Source organism: Schistocerca americana, chromosome 9, assembly GCF_021461395.2.
Source record: "Schistocerca americana isolate TAMUIC-IGC-003095 chromosome 9, iqSchAmer2.1, whole genome shotgun sequence".
Taxonomy (NCBI): Eukaryota; Metazoa; Arthropoda; class Insecta; order Orthoptera; family Acrididae; genus Schistocerca; species Schistocerca americana.
The window spans coordinates 70,669,626-70,686,126 of NC_060127.1; the positions used below are offsets into that span (position 1 = coordinate 70,669,626).

The 16,501-nt window shown below is 46.0% G+C and overlaps 1 non-coding gene across 1 annotated transcript; it reads right to left on the bottom strand.

Annotated features, from left to right (window-relative positions):
* Positions 1–485: 485 nt before the first annotated feature.
* Trnak-cuu lies at positions 486–558 on the bottom strand. The gene has a single exon. It is a non-coding gene; the product is annotated as a tRNA-Lys (tRNA).
* Between the last annotated feature and the right edge of the window lie 15,943 nt (positions 559–16,501).

A 16,501-nucleotide genomic window follows, 5' to 3' on the forward strand; every position in this document is an offset into this window, starting at 1 on the left:
AATAATCTTTATTGAACAAACTAAAAGTACATATATATATTCACTATGCAAGAGTTCTTCGAGGTACCATTTAAACATATACAAATGACTGTTAGTTAAACAAAAAAGTATTAAAGAAACGTACAACAAAATATAACGTATTCTGTCTTCTTCCTTTTTTTTATTTGTTTGTTGTTCGATGCATGAGAACGTGGAGAAGGGTGTTGCATCATGTGACAGGCTGGCATGGCACACCCCAAATTTGAGGGGGGTCAAGGAAGACGTTGAGGAGATACCCGGCAAAAGTTTGTCGGTAAGATGGTTTTCGGGTGAGAGTGCTATGCGCGGTCACAACTTTGTACCAGAAGTCAAGGACTGTATGCGGACCACTCTGAAACAGGTATTCTAAAGCCTGTCCTCGAAACCAGATTAGGGTATAGTGCTTAGCAAGAGGGTAGTGAAATGTCTGGGGCAACAACAGGAAATCCGGGGTTAAAATTCCGTTCCACCCAGCGTGGGGCTCGAACCCACGACCCTGAGATTAAGAGTCTCATGCTGTACAGACTGAGCTAGCCGGGCTGCCTCATCATCTGAGCTACCCAAGCACGACCGATTGACGCCCCGTCCTCACAGATTTACTTCTGCCAGTACCTCGTCTCCTACTTTCCAGACTTTACAGAAGTTCTCCTGCGAACCTTGCAGAGCTAGCACTCCTAAAAGAAAGTCGTGCTTGGGTAGCTCAGATGGTAGAGCACTTGCTCGCGAAAGACAAAGGTCCCGAGTTCGAGTCTCGGTTCGGCACGCAGTTTTAATCTGCCAGGAAGTATCATTACGCATTGCTCGTTAGCATAAGAAGCAGCCTGCGATGGGGTGTTGTTTAGACCCACTGCCGAGAGTCGGAGCTGTAATCAGACCACGCATATAGGGCGGATACAGCCGTAGCAGTTGCTTTAGACGCCTGTCTTAACAGTTCTCAGCTGGCGTCACGGCAGCGGATAGCGTGCGGACGTGCGTTCCGTGCGCGGCAGCTGCCCGTCTGTACCAACAAAAATAGCCCGACAGAAGACACCGTAAGAGTCGTGCACTTACAACAAGGACCCACCTGCGTCTCCGCCAACACGGCGAGCTTCGCATATGGCATGGCGAGGGTGGGGGGTGGGGGGGGGGGGGGTGGGGAGTAACAAGTCCTGCACACGTCACGCCCGCAGTTGAGGATGTGATTCTGTTCTGGCAGCGGAACTGCTCTCTCCAACAGCTTCGGCGGCTAAAACAGCTGCACAGGTACCAACACTAAGGCACATTAGAGTGTCGACAGTCATACATCCCAGTTTCCCGTACCTGTACCATCTCATCTACTGCTACATCTACGTGATTACTCTGCAGTTCATCGAACCACCTTCGAGCTACTTCTCCACCGTTAGGCTCTCGAACAGCGCGCAGCAAAAACCAACACTTACAGTTTTCTATGCGAGCTCTGATTTCCTTTATTTTGTTATGACGAGCATTTCTTCCTATGTAGGTTGTGTGACTAGGGCCTCCCGTCGGGTGGACAGTTCGCCGGGCGCAAGTCTTTCGAGTTGACGCCACTTCGGCGACTTGCGCGTCGATGGGGATGAAATGATGATGATTAGGAGAACACAACACCCATTCCCTGAGCGGAGAAAATCTCCGACGCAGTCGGGAATCGAACCCGGGCCCTTAGGATTGACAGTCTGTCGCGCTGACCACTTTTTTTCCCTTTATTAAAACAATCATATAAGCACATAAGCACAAAAATAAAATAATGAAGTACTGGAACTCTTTCAATACGAATTGTATCCTACAATAGACTGAAGAACATATTTCAATATAGTGCCATTCGTAAGCTTACGAAACAGAACAAAATCACAATAGCATCTTTAGTCCAGACAGAGACATAGAACCAAAACGCAAACATATTAAAGAGAATTACAAAATATATGTGACTGTCTTAACTAGAATTTCAGTTCTGTCACTTGATTCACAACCGTCCATAATCTTCACAGAAAGTCGTTTGGAGCACACAAACGAATAACAAAGACATGCACAGGCAACATAAATTAAGGAAAACGCCAAATGAAGTTAATAACACCATTGAGAAGTCGGGAGCAGTCCTAGGAACAGGTGTAGCCCCTTATTCGTTGTGTATTGTGTTCGCTACATAGTCTTGCACGTGATTTGTGTCCTCACCGGCGTCGAGAATTACCGTACGCCTTGTTTTTCAAACATTATGTCTGACATGTTACCAAACATCGTCCTGAAATTTGGGTAACGTTACATCTTCCAACGTGCCGTTCTCATATAAACCTCGAAACTAATGAGATTATCTTCACTATTGTGAATGATGATATATGTCACAAACTGTCCTAACGGCCACATCACGGTGTTGTTTTGTTGTTCTTGTTGTTTGTTGTCGCCGGCCAGTGTGGCCGAGCGGTTCTAGGCGCTTCAGTCCGGAACCGCGCGACCGCTACGGTCGCAAGTTCGAATCCTGCCTCGGGCATGGATGTGTGTGATGTCCTTAGGTTAGTTAGGTTTAAGTAGTTCTAAGTTCTAGGGGACTGATGACCTCAGATGTTAAGTTCCATAGTGCTCAGAGCCATTTGAACCATTTATTTTTTGTTTGTTGTTACCACTCAGCTACCGGGGGCTCCTATGTAGGTGGTCGTCTACAAAATATTTTCACACTCTGAGGAGAAAGCTGGTGATTGAAACCTCATGAGAATATCCGGTCACAACGAAAAATGCCTTTGTTTTAATTACTGCCATCGCAATTCACGTATCATATCCGTGGCGCTCTCTTCCCTGTTCCACGGCAGTACAAAACGAGCTGCCCTTCTTTGAACTTTTTCGATGTCCTCCGTCGGTCCTCGCCAATGCAGATCACACGCCGCACAGCAATACGTCAAAGGAGGGCGGCCAAACGTAGTATAAGTAGTCTCTTTAGCAGACGTGTTGCATTTTCTAAGTGTTTTGCCAATAGCTCGCAGTGTTTGGTTTGCTTACCCCACAACGTTATGTGTGTGATCGTTCCAATTTAAGTTACTCATAACTGTAATACCTAAGTATTTAATTGAGATTAAAGTCTTTAGATTTGTGTGATTTATCGTGTAACTGTAATTTAGAGAATTGTTTTTAGTGCTCATGTGAATGACTTCACACTTTTCATGATACAGAGTCAACTGCCACTTTTTGTACCATAGAGATATCTTGTCTAAATCATTTTGCAATTTATTTTGACGGTATGATGACTTTATATGACGGTAAATGACAGAATTATCTTCAAACAATCAAAGATGTCTGCTCAGATTGTCTCCCAAATCGTTCATGCTGATCAAGAACAACAGAGGGCCTATGACACTTCGTTGGAGGCGCTGCAGTCATGGACTGTGCGGCAGGTCCCGGCGGAGGTTCGAGTCCTCCCTCGGGCATGGATGTGTGTGTGTTTGTCCTTAGGAAATTTAGGTTAAGTAGTGTATAAGCTTAGGGGCTGATGACCTTAGCAGTTAAGTCCCATAAGATTTCACACACATTTTTGAACTTCGTTGGAGAACGCCAGATATTACTTCTGTTGTACTCGATGACTTTCCGTCAGTCACTAGGAACAATGACCATTTTGACACGAAATCACAAATCCAGTCACACAACTGCGACTATACTCCATATGCACACAATTTAATTAGAAGTCTCTAGTGAGGAACGTCCCCAAAAGCCTTCCAGAAATCTAAAAATATGGAATCAGTTTGAAATCCCATGTCGATAGCACTCACAACTTTATGAGAATAAAGAGCTAGTTGTGAAACTTCCTGGCAGATTAAAACTATGTGCCGGGCCGAGACTCGAACTCGGGACCTTTTCCCTTCGCGGGCAAGTGCTCTACCAACTCAGCTACCCAAGCACCACTCACCCCCCGTCCTCACAGCTTCACTTCTGCCAGTACCTCGTCTCCTACCTTCCAAACTTTACAGAAGCTCTCCTGCGAACCTTGCAGAACTAGCACTCCTGAAAGAAAGGATATTGCGGAGACATGGCTTAGCCACAGCCCGGGAGATGTTTCCAAAATGAGATTTTCACTCTGCAGCGGAGTGTGCGCTGATATGAAACTTCCTGGCAGATTAAAACTGTGAGTCATGCTTGGGTAGCTCAGTTGGTAGAGCACTTGTCCGCGAAAGGCAAAGGTCTCGAGTTCGAGTCTTGGCCCAGCACACAGTTTTAATCTGCCAGGAAGTTTCATATCTGCGCACACTCCGCTGCAGAGTGAAAATCTCATTCTGGAAGAGCTAGTTGTGTTCTACAAAAAAGGTGTTTTCTGAATCCGTGTGGACTTTGTCAATAAAGCGTTTTCTTCTAGGTGATTCATAATGTTCGAGCACAGTATAAGTTCCAAAATCCTACTGCAAATGGACGTTAGTGATAGGGGTCCGCAAGTCAGAGGATCACTGCAGTTTCCCTTCTTGGGCCTTGGTGTGACTTGTGCACTTCCAATCTGTGGGTGCGGATGTTTCTACAAGCGATCGGTTGTATGTCATTTCTAAATGTGGATATATCGTATCAGCATGCTCTGAAAGGAACCTGACTAGTATACAGTCTGGACCGGAAGCCTTGGCTTCCTCAGTGTTTTAAGCTGCTTCGCTATACCGAGAATATCTACTTCTAGGTTACTCATGTTGGCAGTTGTTCTTGATTTGAATTCTAGAGTATTTATTTCGTGTGCATTTGTGAATGGATTTCGGAAAACCGAGTTCAGTATGTCGGTAACACGGACGTTGGCCTCAGAGTTAGTTCTTTGCCTATGTACGCAACAAAAGTCTGCAGTCAACCTTAGGTTTATAGTTGATATTCTGCCTACAGAATACGCGGTGTTCATACGCGATGGCAGTTTTAATTTTCACAATACACGTTTCTGTAGCAACGTAAACATCCCTCGCCCCTCCAGAATCCCCTAAATCATACTCCGCAAGCCACCTAACAGTGTGTGGCAGAGGGGACTTCTGGTACCACTAACTGATCCCCTGTTCCCTGTTCCGATGGCGAATGGCGCGTGGGAAGAATGATTGTTGGTAGGCCTCTGTGTTAGCTCTAATTTCTCAAAGTTTCTCGTGTGGTCATTTCGCGAGATGTTTTGTTTATTTCTTATTCTGTTCTTCCACTAATTGTCTTCAGCTGCCGCAAATATAAATGGTTCAAATGGCTCTGAGCACTATGGGACTTAACTTCTCAGGTCATCAGTCCCCTAGAACTTAGAACTACTTAAACCTAACTAACCTAAGGACATCACACACATCCATGCCCGAGGCAGGATTCGAACCTGCGACCGCAGCAAATACAAATCCTCATGGACTAGGTCTATGACACCATAGTTAAATTATTCAATTTTCATTTATATTTATTGACAATACGCTATCTTACTCTTACTAGATAACGTTTCAAAGTGTAGTTGACCACTTGCTCTATTTATTTCATTAAACTCCTTCAGCGCGTACAGCGGCGTCATCGTATGAAATATCTGAAATTCTAAAATAACCTACTTTTAGTTCATGTTACAGGGCAGAGAGGGGGGGGGGGAGGAGAGGGGGGCTTCTGATGACGTGAAGTATTTTTACTGCTGTTAACTACTTTGCCATCTACTTTAATACATTACATTTGTCCGCGCGGTCTGAGATGTCTTGTCACGGTCCTTGCGGCTCGTCCCCCACCCCCCTCCCCGTTGGTGGCTCGAGTTCTCCCTCGGTCATGGATGTATGTGTCGTCCTTAGCGTAAGTTAGATTAAGTAGTGTGTAAGCTTAGAGAACGATGACCTTAGCAGTTTGGTCCCATGAGACCTTACCACAAATTTCCATTACGATTCTGTCGGCGCCATTCGATCATTGACTATAATTTTTTAAACAGTGTTCTAATATTGGAATCTTTGTCTTCTTTAAACGAGCATTTCCACATGGGTAGACTGGTCTCTTGTCGTGTCTTTCTGAGGCCTGCGAAATACTTGTCCACAAACAGTCACATTTCACATTTCAGACTCTTCCCGGAGAATGCTCTGTCGTAATTTCAATAGTAAACCTCTCCGTCATGTGCAGCGCCTCTTCAAGAATCCGTCGAACAACTGCCTTGTAAGCCACTTCCTTTGCTGATGAGTTACATTTCCTTAACATTCTTCATGTGGATCTCATTCTGGCGTCTGCTATTCCTATCATTTGCCTTTGTGGTCTCTGCACTTACGTCGTCATGAATAGTTATCCCTAGTCATTTTACAGTAGATATCGTTCCCAGAAATTTGTCACCAATCGAGTAGTCTTGCAGTAATGCATTTCTTTTGCTACGTACGCGCAGCACGCTATACGAGTGTTGGAACTTTAATAGCGGCAACTATTTATTTACAGCTCGTACAAAATACACTACTGGCCATTATTGCTACACCAAGAAGAAATGCAGATGATAAACGGGTATTCATTGGACAAATATATTATACTAGCACTGACATGTGATTACATTTTCACGCAATTTGGGTGCATAGATCCTGTGAAATCATTACCCAGAAGAACCACCTCTGGCCGTAATAACGGCCTTGATACGCCTGGGCATTGAGTCAAACACAGCTTGGATGGCGTGTACAGGTACAGCTGGCCATGCAGCTTCAACACGATACCACAGTTCATCAGGAGTAGTGACTGGCGTATTGTGACGAGCCAGTTGCTCGGCCACCATTGACCAGACGTTTTCATTTGGTGAGAGATCTGGAGAATGTGCTGGCCAGGGCAGCAGTCGAACATTTTCTGTATCCAGAAAGGCCCGTACAGGACCTGCAACATGCGGTCGTGCATTATCCTGCTCAAATGTAGAGTTTCGCTGGGTTCGAATAAAGGGTAGAGCCAAGGGTCGTAACACATCTGAAATGTAACCTCCACTGTTCAAAGCGCCGTCAGTGCGAAAAAGAGGTGACCGAGACAAGTAACCTATGGCATCCCATACCATCACGCCGGGTGATACGCCAGTATGGCGATGACGAATACACGCTTCCAATGTGCATTCACCGCGATGTCGCCAAACACGGATGCGACCATCATGATTCTGTAAACAGAAACTGGATTCGTCCGAAAAAATGACGTTTTGCCATTCGTGCACCCAGGTTCGTCATTGAGTACACCATCGCACGCGCTCCTGTCTGTGATGCAGCGTCAAGGGTAACCGCAGCCATGGTCTCCGAGCTGATAGTCCGTTCTACTGCAAACGCCGTCGAACTGTTCGTGCAGATGGTTGTTGTCTTGTAAACGTTCCCATCTGTTGACTCAGGGATCGAGACGTGGCTGCACGATCCGTTACAGCCATGCGGATAAGATGCCTGTCATCTCGACTGCTAGTGATACGAGGCCGTTGGGATCCTGCACGGCGTTCCGTATTACCCTCCTGAACCCAGCGATTCCATATTCTGCTAACACTCATTGGATCTCGACCAACGCGAGTAGCAATGTCGCGATACGATGAACCGCAATCGCGATAGGCCACAATCCAACCTTAATCAAAGTCGGAAACATGATGGTACGCATTTCTCCTCCTTACACAAGGCATCGCAACAACGTTTCACGAGGCAACGCAGGTCAACTGCTGTTTGTGTATGAGAAATCGGTTGGAAACTTCCCTCATGTCAGCACGTTGTAGGTGTCGCCGCCGGCGCGAACCTTGTGTGAATGCTGTGAAAAGCTAATCATTTGCATATCACAGCATCTTCTTCCTGTCGGTTAAATTTCGCGTTTGTAGCACGTCATCTTCGTGGTGTAGCAATTTTAATGGCCAGTAGTGTAGATACGTTTTTAAGTACTTGAAAAGCCGTGATCGCTTCAATCGTTTATCAGATGACCGGTTTCAGCACTCTGAAGGTGCCATCATAAGATCTGTGAAGGTATAACATAACAGGTTTGAGGGAGGGCTTACATGAGTTAACTATATACATTACAATTATTACAGAACCACATACCTGAAACGTGGATTAACATTTATAAAACCATATGCTGTGCATTTTTGGAACACAACCTACGAGTAGCTTACACACAGAAGTGATGACGCTTTCTGCAGGACCTGACCATCATGATGCAGGACAATGCTGAAGCACGTACAGTGCAAGTTGTTGCTGATTTGTTTGACTGATGGGGCTGCTAAGTGCTATACCACCTACTGCACTCCTTTCACTTAAGCCCTCGTGAGTTCAACTCGATTTCTAAACTGAAGGAAACACTTCACGGCATTCGCTTCAGAACTGCTACAAATTCGTCGGGCAATAGACCGCGCCGCTCGAACTGTCAACACAACTGGCACTGCTAAGAGTATCCTACAACTTCCACATCGCTGGCAACGGGCTATACACAATGCTGGTGACTACTTTGAAGGTCAGTAAAACTTTGAAACACGTATCTATTTTGTACGAGTTGTAAATAAATAGTTTCCACTACTAAAGTTCCAACCCTCGTATTTTCTTTACGTTCAGGTCCGGCCTGTGTAGCCGAGCGGTTGTAGGCGCTACAGTCCGGAACTGCGCGACCGCTACGTTCGCAAGTTCGAATCCTGCCTCGAGGATGGATGTGTGTGATGTCCTTAGGATAGTTAGGTTTAAGTAGTTCTAAGTTCTAGGGGACTGATGGCCTCAGAAGTTCAGTCCAATAGTGCTCAGAGACATTTGAACCATTTACGTTCAGAGTCAACTACCAGCGCCTGCATCACTCATCAATCCCTTGCAATTCTGTACTGTCTTCTGGCGTTGCTACGTTCTTGTAGACAATCGGACCATCCGTGAACAGTCTTAAAGAGCTTCCTACACTTTGTGCCTGATCATTTGTATACATTGTAAGCAGTAACGGTCCTACCACACTACCGTGTCGTACTCCGGAAACTACATTTACGTCTGTCAATTTTTTTCCGTTAAGAGCGACAAGTCGAGTTCTGTCTGCAAAGAAGTCTTAGGTCCAGGCGCAGATCTGGTCCTATACTCGGTAAGCTGGAATTTTTTTTTGTTTTTTTTGTTTTTTCACTAAGCGCCGGTTCGTGACGGTGTACCTGTTCACGAGTTTTCCTCACAACGACATTTCTCACTGAATGTGTGGTGAGAGGTACCAGGTGAATATGTCACTGGGCCATACATTTTTCCACATTAACGTGGGCGCGGTACCTCCTGTTTCTGAGACGGGACCTTCCAGGATTGCTTTAGGGTGTCACCTCTCATACAACGTTGTACTATGTGGTAGATGCATGATGTGATACTGGAACGTTTTTCCGTTGATGTTAGTGACGTGTTAAGCGCCAGTATGGTCCAACATGGATAGTTAGAGCAGTGCAGACCGTACCATGGCATCCTAGATCTGCTTGTATGAGTCCTCTGAATTTTTCTATCTAGGGTCGCCTCAAACGTGAGTGTGCAGGAGTGGTGTGCCAGACGAAAACCACTCTACGCTACAGTGGTGGGTTCATTGGTTTGCTCCGAGAGGAGATTGAGTGGAGCTGTAACATCAGAAATATTCGTTCACTTTATTACAGCAGCGATATGAAGACTTAGTGGGTACAATCCATTTCCACGGGAATGTTTTGAGTATTTACAACTATCTCTGGCTATGGAAGTAGGTTGAGGCATAAGTTCGTAGCGATTCTTGGTTTTGCTTGCTGGTATACCGGATGCTATGGGTTTATATATCTATTGCCATTTTTTATTTGTGGCTCACTGTTGCTATTTGAGTTTACTTGTTGTAATTTTTGTCATTTGTGGGTAGTGAGTGGAGCTGTGGAAATCTACCTCTAAGAACCGGAGTGCCAAGCGGAGAAATCGGCACATTTCCCACGTATTCTTCTATTTGTGTTCAATGGAGTGGCGACAGCAGTGGAGGCTCGAAATGGTTCAAATGGCTCTAAGCAGTATAAGACTTAACTTCTGAGGTCATCAGTCCCGTAGACTTACAACTACGTAAACCTAACTAACCTAAGGACAACCCACACATCCATGCCCGAGGCAGTATTCGAACCTGCGACCGTAGCAGCAGCGCGGTTCCGGGCTGAAGCGCCTAGAACCGTTCGGCTACAGCGGCAGGCGCATTGGATGCAGTCAGAAACATTTTCGCCGTGTATGGAGATGATACCATTGGACATAGTACAGCAAGAAAATTGTTTACTCATTCTAAGGAGGATCGTTTTGCCATTACTGGCTCTCCACATTCAGGAAGACCTTTGGAGTTTGATAAAGGTCGTTTAAAGACAATAATCTACAATGATCCACGTTAGTATTCATTCCAGCAACGAGAGACATATGTATGTAACGGGGAAGGTTCAAAAATCGGGTGTATCCGTACCGCATGCTCTAAGCCAAAATCACAGAAATCAGTGGGTTGTCATATGTGCAATGTGTCATATATGTATCATTACTGGTGTCTTGATGCTAACAGACAGAAAAGAAAGAATTTTTTGACTCCAAACGAAGCAGCGACTTCCTATACAAAGACCTCCGCGCATCCACAAGGGTTAACGTTATGCATCTGGTGGCTGCGACGGTGTTGTGTACTACGAATTGCTTCCCCGAGCTGTAACCGTCACTGCTGACATTTGTTGTCAACAACTGAGACACCTAGCTGACGGAATCCAAGGACAACGATGTCTTGCAAACAATAAAGGCGAAACGCGTATGGAATGATAATTGTGTTTCATTCAGTTGTGATTAGACATGGGCAAAGCCGTTCATCCTTGGGAACTAGTTCACTGGTGATCGCTCTTTTATGGGAGCCGTTCATTTTTACTCGTTCACCGTTCATCGTGCTTGGTATATGGTTCTTACGAAAAATTGAAAATTAATAGCATAGGAGACTGAAGATGGAAGGCGCCAAGAGGGAACACTTGCCTTCCCCCTGGAGTACAGAGTTTTTATTCATAACAGGATTCTCACACACTTGCAATTTTCGTGATTCTGGAAAACATCTCGTTTAGCCAACCGTAGCGTTATGTGGCTGATCGCAGTGAAATAATATAAGGTGGCCCACGTAAAACCGGCCCCGAGTACAGACTGCTCGCCAATTACGCACGTTTTGTTGACCGCTTCGAGCAGAATAGATAAACATGTAATAATTAGGCACTGAAGAAGTGACAAATAAGCTAATGCAAACAAGTTCGAAACAATAGATGACGACTGGTAAGTGACAATAAGCAGTCTAGTACTCGGAGCCGATTTTTCGTGCGCCACCCTGTACCACTGAAATAATATTGTAGGAGTCATTATATTCTATTTACAAAATGTGACGCCATACACTCGATTACGACGCGCGGGCTTCATTCGGTTGTAAGTCGGTCTGCCTTCCATAACAATGAACATGTTCTTCTACCTTGAATCAAGAAAAGACAGTTCAAAAGGCTCTGAGCACTATGGGACTTAACATCTGAGGTCATCAGTCCCCTAGAACTTAGAACTACTTAAACCTAACTAACCTAAGGACATCACACACACCCATGCCCGATGCAGGATTCGCACCCGCGACCGTAGCGGTCACGCGGTTCCAGACTGAAGCGCCTAGAACCGCACGGCCACTCCGGCTGGCTTAAAAAAGACGGAAAATGGCCACTCGCGTGTGCCGTGCCGACGTCCATTGCATGTGTAATAACAAAAAATCTTGTCTTTTTACAGGTATTTCTTCTGCTGTTTATTGAAATAGTGAAGGAAGCTGATACGCCGCTTTCTTACCAGAAAAGATGTATGTACTACATGCCACGTAATTTTTATGTAGTTTACGTAATTATAAAATACATTTCAATTACCGGTCGTGGATCCTGAATAGAATACGAAAAGAACCAGAAGTCCAGTGTTCAAAAAAAGTTTGAAACAGATCTAGAATGGGCGTGCGAAGCGAACGAAACGAACGACAACAACTCGATACTGAACTAAGTATGAGCAGTCGGCAGTGGAACTGCGACGAGTGGCCACGCGAAGGAGGACGAGTCCGGCCGAGCGAGACCGAGACCGAGACCGAGACCGAGGCCGAGGCCGAGGCCGAGACCGAGACCGAGACCGAGACCGAGACAGAGACCGAGACAGAGACCGAGACAGAGACCGAGACAGAGACCGAGACAGAGACCGAGACAGAGACCGAGACCGAGACCGAGACCGAGACCGAGACCGAGACCGAGACCGAGGCCGAGGCCGAGACAGAGACAGAGACAGAGACAGACGGGAACGGGACAGAGGCTGGAACGAGACCGGCCGACGTGCCGTTACGGGAACGACGCCGACCGTTTCCCGTTCCCGGGAACTGTAAGTAGAAAGCAGAGACAGAAGTGAACTACGAAAGACCGTCCCTTAGAATTCGTTCCTCGCTCGTTCCGTTTATCTTGGTGAGCCGTTCCTTTGAACCCGTTAGTTCGTGAATGACCCATCTCTAGTTGTGATTAGACGTCCCAAAAGCAAAAATCATCGACATACCGTAATAAAAGCAACATACAATCCTCTACCTTGTGTAACTTTTGCCTGTGGTCGTAGAGTGAACACACAAACTTCGATCTAACGCCATTTACAAGCAGCAATTGTTATGTGCGCAGGATGCCACGGAAAAAAACGTCGAGGTAGAAAACTTACGCAAAATTAATTGTTAATTTAATTTAGCAGCAACGAAAATTTGTCTTTCGCCACAACGAAAAAGTATATTTTGCGGTAATGAAACTTAGTTTTTGCGAAATTTCTTTTCATCTTTCCGCATTTCCAATTTTTGCTATTTTAACAAGCGTTGCAGCAGTATTGCATTTCTTGTTATTGTTGGTCATGGGTCAAATTTGAATCTAGTTAGATGGGGCCTTACGAAAAACTTTACATGTCGCATACACTCATAGTAAATAGGACAATGTTTGATACAGTGAGCGTTGGCAAGTAACCATGCGCACGCAGTTATCTCGAAAATCTTTCGTGCGTGCCAGTTTCCGCTACTAATTAATGCGCACGCTGTGTACGCTCAGGTTACAAACGTCTTGCGGTACCTGCTAATGTAGCCGGCCGCTGTGGCCGAACGGTTCTAGACTCTGAGCACTATGGGACTTATATAACATCTGAGGTCATCAGCCCCCTAGACTTAGAACTCCACCACTGGCCATTAAAATTGCTACACCACGAAGATGACGTGCTACAGGCGTGAAATTTAACCGGCAGGAAGATGATGCTGTGATATGCAAATGTTTAGCTTTTCAGAGCATTCACACAAGGCTGGCGCCGGTGGCGACACCTAAAACGTGCTGACATGAGGAAAGTTTCCAACCGATTTCTCATACACAAACAGCAGTTGACCGGTGTTACCTGGCGAAATGTTGTTGTGATGCAACGTGTAAGGAGGAGAAATGCGTACCATCACGTTTCCGACTTTGATAAAGGTCGGATTGTAGCCTATCGCGATGGCTGTTTATCGTATCGCGACGTTACTGCTAGCGTTGGTCGACATCCAGTGACTGTTAGCAGAATATCGAATCGGTGGGTTCAGGAGGGTAATACGGAACGCCGTGCTGGATCCCAAGGGCCTCGTATCAGTAGCAGTCGAGATGACAGGCATCTTATCCGCATGGCTGTAATGGATTGTGCAGCCACGTCTCGATCCCTGAGTCAACAGGTGGGGACATTTGGAAGGCAACAACCATCTGCACGAACAGTTCGGCGACGTTTGCAGCAGGATGGACTATCAGCTCGGAAACCATGGCTGCGGTTAACCTTGACGCTGCATTACAGACAGGAGCACCTGCGATGGTGTAGTCAACGACGAATCTGGGTGCACGAATGGCAAAACGTCGTTTTTTCAGATGAATCCAGGTTCTGTTTACAGTATCATGATGGTCGCATCCGTGTTTGGCGAGATCGCGGTGAACGCACATTGGAAGCGGGTATTCGTCATCGCCATACTGGCGTATCATCCGGCGTGATGGTATGGGGTGCCATTGGTTACACGTCTCGGTCACCTCTTGTTCGCATTGGCGGCACCTTGAACAGTGGACGTTACATTTCAGATGTGTTACGACCCGTGGCTCTACCTTTCATTCGATCCCTGCGAAACCCTACATTTCAGCAGGATAATGCACTACCGCATGTTGCGGGTCCTGTACGGGCCTTTCTGGATACAGAAAATGTTCGACTGCTGCCCTGTACAGCACATTCTCCAGATCTCTCACCAATTCAAAACGTCTGGTCAATGGTGGCGGAGCAACTGGCTCGTCACAATACGTCAGTCACTACTCTTGATGAACTCTGGTAACGTGTTGAAGCTGCATGAACATCTGTACCTGTACACGCCATCCAAGCTCTGTTTGACTCAATGCCCATTCGTATCGCGGCCGTTATTACGGTCAGAGTTGGTTGTTCTGGGTACTGATTTCTCAGGATCTATGCACCCAAATTGCGTGAAAATGTAATCACATGTCAGTTCTAGTATAATATATTTGTCCAATGAATACCCGTTTATCATCTGCATTTCTTCTTGGTGTAGCAATTTTATTGGCCAGGAGTGTACTTAAACGTAACTAACCTAAGGACATCACACACATCCATGCCGAGGCAGGATTCGAACCTGCGCCCGTAGTAGCAGCGCGGGTCAGGACTGAAGGGCCTAGAACCGCTGGGCCACAACCAGACTGTACTGACGGATACGTTCGTCGTACGTCCCCCATTGATTTCTGCGGTTATTTCAAGCAGTGTTGCTTGTGTCTTAGCACTGACAACTCCACGCAAACGCCGTTGCTCTCGGTCATAAAGTGATGGCCGTCGGCCACTGCGTAGTTCGTGGTGAGAGGTAACGCCTAAAATGTGATATTCTGGGCACGCTCTTCGCACTCTGGATCTCGGAATATTGAACTGCCTAGCGATTTCCGAAACGGAATGTGCCCTGCGTCTAGGTCCAACTACCGTACCGCGTTCATAGCCTGTTAAATTCCCGTCGTGCGGCCATAATCACGTCGGAAACATTTTCACATGAATTATCTCAGTAGAAATTAGGGCTCCGCTCTATACGAGGTCACTCCAAAAGAAATACGCACTATTTTTTTTAAATACACTTTTCATTCTGCATGTGTGAAAGTTTTACAGTATGTAGATACGTCCTTACGGCTTGTTTCCAAACTTAGTTCAACCTGTTCCCGTGAGTGGCGCTGTCACAGCATCTCTTCAAGATGGCTGCTACACTTGACGTTCGTCAGAAGCAGCGTGCTGTCATAGAATTCCTGTGCTGTGAAAACGAGACAGTGGGAAACATCCACAAGAGGTTGAAAAAGGTGTATCGAGATGCTGCTGTCGATCGCAGTGCAGTTAGTCGGTGGGCCAGCAGGTTACGTGATGAAAGCGGGCACGGCAATATTGAGGATTGTCCTCGCAGCGGCAGGCCTCGTACTGCACACACTCCAGACAATGTGCAGAGAGTTAACGAATTGGTGACTGCTGACAGACGCATCACAGTAAACGAATTGTCACGCTACGTTCGAATAGGGGAAGGAAGTGTTTGCAGAGTGCTGAAAGCGTTGAAGTTAAAAAAGGTTTGTGTCAAGTGGGTTCCCAGCATGTTGACAGTGGCTCACAAAGAAACAAGAAAAACGGTATGCAGCGAACTTTTGGAACAGTACGAGAATGGTGGAGATGAATTTCTTGGAAGAATTGTGACAGGTGATGAAACATGGTTCCATCATTTTCTCACCAGAGACGAAGAGGCAATCAATGGAGTGGCATCATTCAAATTCACCCAAGGGGAAAAAAAATCATAACCACACCTTCTGCTGGAAAAGTTATGGCTACAGTATTTTTCGATTCCTAAGGAGTCTTGCTTGTGGACATCGTGCCAAGCGGAACCACCATAAATTCTGATGCATATGTGACGACACTGAAGAAACTTCAAGCTCGACTGAGTCCTGTTCGACCACGTCGGCAAAAGCAGGATGTTTTGCTGTTGCACGACGATGCACGGCCACACGTCAATCAAAAAACCATGGAAGCGATCACAAAACTCGAGTGGCAACACTGAAACACCCACCTTACAGTCCTGACCTGGCTCCATGTGACTATCATCTCTTTGGGAAAGTGAAAGACTCTCTTCGTGGAACAAGGTTTGAAGATGAATACTGCCTTGTGCACGCTGCCGAACAGTGGCTGCAACAGGTTGGTCCAGAATTTTACCGTGCGGGTATACAGGGGCTGGTTCCAAGATGGCGTAAGGCAATTGAGATGGATGGAAATCATGTGAAGAAATGAAAATATTGTTCCTAAAGGATGTATCTACACACTGTAAAACTTTCAAACATGTAGAATAAAAATGGATTTTAAAAAAATAGTGTGCATTTCTTTTGGATTGACCGTCGTACCTTGTATACGCGATACTACCATTACATGTATATGTGCGTATCGCTGTTCCACGTCAGTGTATAGCCGCCAACAACGGGTGGCGCGGAATTTCTGGCAGCGGAGGCGCGCCTGGTGAACGTCCGATAAGCGAGTGACGTCAGGGAGTGCATCGGTATAGTTCCGCTACAAGAAGAAGC